Source organism: Callorhinus ursinus, unplaced genomic scaffold (assembly GCF_003265705.2).
Source record: "Callorhinus ursinus isolate GAN/ISIS: 27379988/994484 unplaced genomic scaffold, GSC_fseal_2.0 scaffold18, whole genome shotgun sequence".
Classification (NCBI taxonomy): Eukaryota; Metazoa; Chordata; class Mammalia; order Carnivora; family Otariidae; genus Callorhinus; species Callorhinus ursinus.
Window position 1 is genome coordinate 24,203,007 of NW_027397080.1, and position 7,961 is coordinate 24,210,967.

Genomic DNA, 7,961 nt, shown 5'->3' on the forward strand with positions numbered 1-7,961 from the left:
CACCACCACCACCAACACCATCACCATCATCACCACCATCATCATCTCCATCATCACGACCACCACCACCATCACCACCATCACCACGAACACCATCACAACCATCATCTCCATCCTCACCACCACCACCACCAACACCATCACCATCATCACCACCATCATCATCTCCATCATCACGACCACCACCACCATCACCACCATCACCACCAGCATCACCAGCACCATCCCTACCATCACTGTTGTTAGAGCTACGATTCATTAAGCACTTACTATGTGCCAGGCAGTGTGCTAAGATATTCACATGATTTTGTCTGCTAATCCTCATTACATCCCCGATGAAGAGGAGGGTGCTCCATCATCATCTCCATTGTATGGGTGAAGAGACTGAGGCTCAGAGAGATTCAGTAACTTGCTCAAAGACGCAAATTCAAGTTGCTTCCTCCTTATCCAGACCAGGGAAAGAGCCCGGAGCCTGGATAATCCAAAATTCCTCATAACACATTCATTCTGTTTGATGTCTTGAGAGGTCAACCACTCAGACAGCCACTAATTTCTGTAGACTCCAGTACAGCCTGGGGCAACACATTCTAGGATGTAAACCTTTGGGACAGGGCTCTGAGTTGCCATCTGCCCCCTTTCCCCACCCTCTCCTCTGTGTTCAGGGGCAGCCCCAGGCTCGTTGGCCTGCAGAACCACTTATGAGGGGCCCACATCCATCTCTGCACAGCTGTGCCACCAGGCACTCAGTCCTGGAAGGGTCAGTTCCAGGCAGGAGCCAGCTCCTTGGGCAGCGTGATGGCTGCTCGTGGGAAAAGAAAACCTCCCAGCCACCCAGCCAGCCAGCCAGCATGTTCTCCTTCTCTCCTTTGCTCTAGGCTGGAGAGGGATGAGCAGAGTGCTTTCCAGGTGATGTCATTCTCCCGCGCAGCATCCCAACATCCCCTGGCACCAACTTCTCCATATCCACAAGGCTGCTGAGGCCTCCTGCCTGCCCATGACCCTACCCACAGCCCAGCTCAAATGCCAAGAGTCTTCTTCACTCCAGGATTCTCCAAGCCTGGGCAACAGGAGAGGGGCTCTGCCAACAGCTCTCATGTTTCACAATAGCATCAAAGCTCGCTTCACTCAGAAAGCACTCTACCGTCTAAGACTAACCACGAAGTACATTTTCTCAAGAATCTTGAGGGCGGGTGGGGTCACTGTGTTCCACCCCCTTCCCAGAATCAGATTATATTACAGAAGCATCGGGGTAAAGTTTAGGTTCCCTGGCCCTTGCACAGTAGGGATGAGGCAGATAATAAAAGTCGAAGCTGGTATTAACTAAGCTCCTGCTCTGACCCAGACACTGTTCCAAGTACTGCATAGGCATTAAATCATTGCATTCACACTCAGACCTAAGAACGAAGACCTCTTCTAGTCTCCATTTTACAGATGAGAAAACAGGCTCAGAGAGGCTAAGTCACTTGCTACAGGTGTCCCAACTAGAAGGTGGCAGTTCCAGGATTACTTTTATATACCTGCTGGAGGAATGTCCTCCCCTAGGTTTCCTGTCTTCTGATAATCGCCCCCTCCCCCAGCCCTTGGATCCCTGAGTCTGGGATGGCACTGAGCATGTGCAGATATACTCCACCCTCCTTGGCACCCTGCCTGCAGAGGGCACCCCCTGGGGGGTGTTCCGTAAAGGGGTAGGACCAGAGTTGCCTGTTCTGTCCAGCTCTGCGATGCTCTGCTAGTGAGCTGAGCAGGAGGAAGGGGACTGAAAATCAAGCCACACCCTCCACATGGCTTCCTCAGGATCAGGATGACATCTGACCTCCGTCTGTCTGACTCAGGCATCTGTTTCTCAATTGGTTCCAAACTTGGACACAGAGTGAGGTGTTATTTGCTGTCTTCCTGTAAGCCCCAGTACTTATAAACACATAAATAAACAAATAGATTGTGCACGCCCCTGTTGGAATTCATCACCTTCTAAATATATCCCCTTCTAAACATAAACATCGCCATTCTACATTCACCTCGCATTTCATCTAATAATAGAAATAATAGTAATCAGAAAACTCGCAGCTATGCGTGGTGTCTGCAGAACACCAGGTGCAGCGGCATTATTACTACACTTAATTTCAGAATTCTCCCATGAGAAGACCCTATTTGGCCCCATTTTTGCAAATGAGGAATTTCAGCTCCAACAAGGTAAGGGGCTGTCCTAAGGGCACGCGGCTGGCACGCGACGGATTAGAATCTCTACCCTGTTCAGTGGTACCTCCCCTAAGTTTATGTCTACCCAGAACCTCAGGATGAGATCTTATTTGTTAATAGGGTCGGTGCAGGTGTAATTAGTTAAGATAAGATCGTACTGGATTGGGGTGGGCCTCCTTTGTTCCTCCAAGGAGACAGAGACTTGCAGAGACAGAGAGACACAGAAGAGCACCGGGGGAGGAAGGCCATGTGACCACAGAGGCTGGGATTGGCGTGAGGCACCTACGAGCCAGTGAAGGTCGAGGATTGCCGGCAACCACCAGCATCTCAGACAAGGAGGACAAGAATCTTCCAGACAAGGAGGGATTTTCCTCTGGAGCCTTAAGGGGGAGCCTGGCTCCACCATCACCTTGACTTTGGACTTCTAAACTCTGGAACCGTGAGAGAATAAATTTCTGTTGTTTTAAGCCACCCGGTTCATGGTACTTCATTACAGCAGCCCCAGGAACCTAATCTGGAATCCTAGAGTCATTATTCTGATCCCTCTCCCAAGCAAACCCCTTCTCATAGTCAAGGTCACACAAGTGTTTACCGAAAGCCAGCAGGTGCCCGGGGACCGAAGACACAGAGAAGATACAGTCCCTCGCTCAGGGGGCTCACACACAGACGATGACAACACAGTTGTCCCTTGTCCTCCTTGCGTTGACGTCTGGTGGGGTACTGGAGGAAGCGGGGGCTGTGTGGACAAATCTTGCTTTTGAATGTTGGGGCCATCACTTCCTGGCTGTGTGCTCAATGGCAGGGCATAGCCCACCTCTCTGAAACCTGGTTTCTTCACCTGCAAGATGGGGGGTACCTATACCCACCTGCCTCCTTCACAGTAGGTAAAGGATACGGAAACACTTTGGAGACCATGCCTGGCTGCACGATGGGCAGTGCTTTTGTTGGGATTGAGGGAGGGCAGGTGGGGGCGTACCCGAGCCCACCCACATGTCATTACACTTTTGAAATGTGAGATGAACTTCCAGTGGTTAGTAAACAGCACTTGGTCAATGTCATTGGCACCTGTCTGCGCATGGAAATATTCCCTACTCAATTCCAAAGACAGAGAAAGAGCCCGTGGTGACGGAAGACAGCAGGCAGTGAGGCTCTGCACTGGATCTGTGTCCTCCGGCCCTGCTTCCTCAGGGAGCACAGTCATCCTCAAAGGGCGTCTTGAGTTGCAAACAGCCCGAGCCACAAAGGGAAGAGAAGGCCCGAGGGAAGAAGGCACATTTGGATCAGTCCCCAAGCCCGGCCGCTGCCAACTGGCCAGTTTTGGTTCCTCCTGCCTCAGCTGCCATCGTCAGCCATGCCAGGGACTGTGCAATAATCCCGAGATCTGTCAAAGCTCGTGCGGGATAGCTGCCAGTCAAGCAGAGGGGAAAAGAGATCCCAAAGATCAAACAAGACGCCTTTGAAACCCGCTCTGTGTGGGGAAAGCCTTGTAGTGCAGGCACCAGAGTGAGAGCCTGCGGGCTGCCTCAAGGCGGGAGGGGACAGAGAACAGGGGTGCTGCGGGTGCTGGGGGTGTGGCCTAAGGAGAGGGCTTGGCAGCGCCTGGCACCACCAATCCAGGTCTCAGCAGAGCATCGCACTTCGGAGCCTCTGGACCACACTGGGAAGCCCAGCTCCGGAACTCAGAGAAGCTGGTGGAGGCCGTGCTGCCGGCTCTGCTTGGAACCTCGTCAGGCCTCCCTCGTGGGAGCGTGTGACTTCATTCCTGAATCACAGTCCAGGGGAAAGATGGACATGGTTGGCTCAGCCCCGCAGGGGACTCATGGAAACTTCCCCCCAAGCAGTCCTGGCCAAAATCACCCACTGGGGTGATTCAATCCGATTCAACCACTATTTATTAAATAAACAGACAGTTGAACATAGAGGCTAAGAGCAGGGACTCTGGAGCCAGGCAGACTGGGTTTGAGTTCTAGTTCTAACACTTGGCCCATCACTTAGCCTTCTCTGAGCTCAGTTTTCTCATCTGCAAAATAGGGATAACAAGAGCACTTACTTCATAGGATGAGCCCGAAATGCACTGATACTTGTAAAGCACTTAGAATCATTTCAGGCATACTGTAAGCACCAAATAAGGGCTGCACCAAGGGACTGGTAAATGAAGCGGCATGGAGCGGTGGGAGAGAAACAGAGAGCCTGTACATCCGCAGGTTCCTCAAAAATCAGACAGCTGGGGCTGAAGAGAAGCAGCGCTTGGTCTCCGGTGGCCCGGCTCAGCTCTCAAGGCGGGATCTGAACCCACAGAGCCCTAGTCCAGAGCCCCCACCCCTAAACGCTAAGTAACAGAGAACCCTCTTCTGTTTGGATTGCCCCTCCCCCAACCTGGCAGCGGGGCCCACGGAAGACACAAACACTGAATGAATCACAGTGCCATGCTTGTGAATTGTCATCCTTTCTCTTCCTCTTTATGTGACCTTGGGCATGTGACACAGTCTGTCTTAAGTGTCACTTTGTGGGTAAAAATGTGTGTCCGAATATCCAATTCACAGGGCTGCTGGTGAGAACCACACGGGAGCCCCAATGCAAACGCGCCCAGTGGGGTGTCCGACAGTTAGCCCATGTTAAATAAATGTCATCTTGATTTTGTTTCATGTCCTTGACTCTGCGCTCAGTTCTGCCCAAGGACCCATGGGGAACACAAGAAAAGAGAGAATATATTCTTGTCCTGAAGGACTTTACACAAGACGGAAAAGGACGAAACTGTTCATTTAAAGGAAAGACTACAATTAGGTGCTGAAGTAGAAATCACCTGGGAGTTCAGAGAGCTCTGCGTGGACCAGGGGCAGTCTGGAGGGCCTCTGGGAGGAGGTGTTTGAAAGAACCATCCACCTCATTATCTGCCACACGAAGGGCCTCACGGACCGCGTCCCCATTAGGCGAGGCTAGACCAGCGACGCAGGCAAGGACATGAAAATGCTGCCTCTCAGGGGGAGAGACGGGCTCTGATGAATTCCTTCTGATCAAAGGGTCCGGGATGGCAGAAACCAACCAGTGTGCTAGCAGCGGGCGAGACCGAGCGAGTGATGTTCAAAACCGCCTGCTTTGGGCCCAGACATTGATGTCCTTCCAGAAAGTACCCTGCGTGGATGCGAGGAAGAACAAAAGGATGGAGGAGATAGAACATGCTCAGCTGGGAGAGTCAACCCAGAACCCAAACAAGCCAAAGCCACGATGTCCTAGCTGGGAGGAACTTGAGCATCGCCAAGTCACAGATGTCAAGGCTGGGCAGCTTTCCAGGCCATTCCATCCCAAGAACCCCTCCACAGCACCCCCATGTCCAGCACTCTTATAGACCTAGAAGGACACTGAAGCCCAGGTTAGTGGTGATGGGCAAATGTGCAGCACCCCATCCCCATCCCCAATGTCAGCCCACGTGCAATGGACTCCAGGGATGAACATGCACTGGGCTGACCGGTCCAAGCCCTGCAACCCCCTGAACTCGGTAATTCATTCTGGGATAAGCTCACAAACTTAACCAATGACATACAAAGTCTGAGACTTTGTTCATACTATTAGGAGGGCAGTACACAGTCTTTTATGCTTGAACCTGGGAAGAGGAGCTTTTGACTTGCTGGCAGCCATATTGCCATCCCATGGAACCAACAGAGAAGACAGAGAAGAGAGCTGGAGGAGGTCCTGGTGGCATCTGCAGTAGTTGGGGTAATACCAGCTGCCATAACAAATAAACCCCCAAATCTCAGTGGCTTGGGCCAATAAAAATTTATTTCTCATTCATATAACAGCCTGATCTGGGTCTTTCAGATGATCTGGGATCCAGGATCCTTCCACCTTGTGCCGCACCCTCCCCTAGTGCCTTGGAGTTCTCCGGACTCAGTCCTTGCAGGGAGATAGGGTGGAGGAAGCATATCTGTTTCTTAAGCCCCTTGGTCTAGAAGCCGGGCATACCACTTCCACCTTCTTCCATTGGTGGTAACTGGTCACATGGCCATGCCTGAATGCAAGGGAGGCTGGGAAACGTAGTTCATGCCTGGCCTGCTTCTCGGCCACAATTCTGCACTAAGAAAGAAGGAGCCTGAACCTTCAGTGACCAACAAGCCACCTCCATCTCCACAACACTGAGCACTCAACTCAAGCAGCTCCTGAACCCTGATCTACCCTTGATCTTTTTCACTTGAATAAGCTATTAAATTTTCTATTTCTGCTTGAGCCAGTTTGGGCCAGATTTTCTGCCATTAGTGCCCAGAGTCATGACTGTTTGATAGAGTCCTGCAGCCCATTTGTGCAGAGCAGCATAAACCCCAGTCTTCTTTCCCCAGTCCAGTGCCTGTCCCATGATACCCCAAAACCTCCCCTCCCCAAAGCTCCATGGTCTAGTCCACATCCCATGGAATCAGTTAATAATATGGTAATGCCCAAGGAAGAAGGGGGCTGGTCCACCTGGAGAGCAGAGACCAGAGGCTGTCCCTCATGCTCTCCACTATGTTCCCACCTGGGAGAGGCACACAAGAGAAGATCCAATGGACTTTTTTTTTTTTTTTTTTTTAGTGAACTGTTTAGGTCACTGTTCAGTTAGCCAAAGAGAAATATTAGAGGTGATCAGCTTAAGGACAAAACTCCAGAAAGAACACTAGGAAGTTTCTCCCGCTCTGTATTATCAGCATCCGCCAGGGCTGAACATGATGGTACTAATATATGTCCACAAATTCTTTAACATCCCTTCCTTCTATAGACCCTGAGTGTGGGCTGTACCTAACATCATGTTTCTAATGTGCAGAATAAGGAGGAAATGACAGACCGTGACCTCCAAGGGGAGGTTATAAAAGGCATCGTGGTTTCCCTCTTTCTCCCCTTTGGATCACTTGCTCTGGGGGAAACCAGGTGCCATGTGGGAAACAAACCCAAGCAGCCCTATGAAGAGACCCATGTGATGAGGCCCTGGGTCCTCCTGTCAATAGCCACATGAGTAAACCTTCTTAGAAGCAGACCCCCAACCCAAGCCAAGCCATCAGATGACTACAGCGCTCTCCAACATCTTGACTGCAACGTCATGAGAGACTCTGAGCCAGGACCACCCAGCCACACTGATCCTGAATTCCCGACCCACAGAAACTGAAATAATGACTGTCTATTGCTTTAAGTCACTAAGTTTCAGGGCCATCTGTTAGAGAGTAGCAGACGCCGTGTGCAGCAGAGTCTGGGGATAGTTGAAGGAAGGTTTCCTGCCTTGATGACACTTAGGAGCCCACGGACATGTCGACTGAGCCTAGGTAACTGCTGTGAAGTAGGGACTTGCAGAAATGCGAGCCCACCTAACATAGCCACACCCCTCATCAAAACAGAAGCCAACGAGTCAGTAAATCATCAGTAACGAGGTCAAACTAAAATACGATAGATGTGTTTGCTGTCATTAGACAAAGGGTAAGTTATATAAGCGGAACCATGTGAAATAGCCAATAGACAGCCATTTTTGATGTACAAAATGATGACTCCATGTGGCTGAACATGACCCTTCACTCTCTGAGCTTCAGTTTACCTTTTTATGAAATAAGAGTGATGACCCTCATGGTGAGGACTAACAAAACTGGCCACCGCAGAGCACACAGGACGGCCCATGAGCGCTGCGTGACTTGCCAACGCCACAGAAATAAAGCTGGTGGGACCTAGAGAACAAAAGCGAGTAGTTGCCATCCGTCAGAAACTTGAGATCTGCCCTTGGGTCTCCTAGAGTGAGAGAGAATGGAGACCTGAAT

The 7,961-nt window shown here is 50.9% G+C and overlaps 1 long non-coding RNA gene across 1 annotated transcript in view; it reads left to right on the plus strand.

Annotated features, from left to right (window-relative positions):
- Positions 1–2,686, plus strand: part of LOC141374500 (uncharacterized) — a 6,459-nt gene extending 3,773 nt beyond the window's left edge. Inside the window, exons 2-3 of the long non-coding RNA XR_012381433.1 lie at positions 2,125–2,190; positions 2,388–2,686. This is a non-coding gene — a long non-coding RNA (uncharacterized lncRNA). The remainder of the gene's footprint in view (positions 1–2,124; positions 2,191–2,387) is intronic.
- Positions 2,687–7,961: the final 5,275 nt, after the last annotated feature.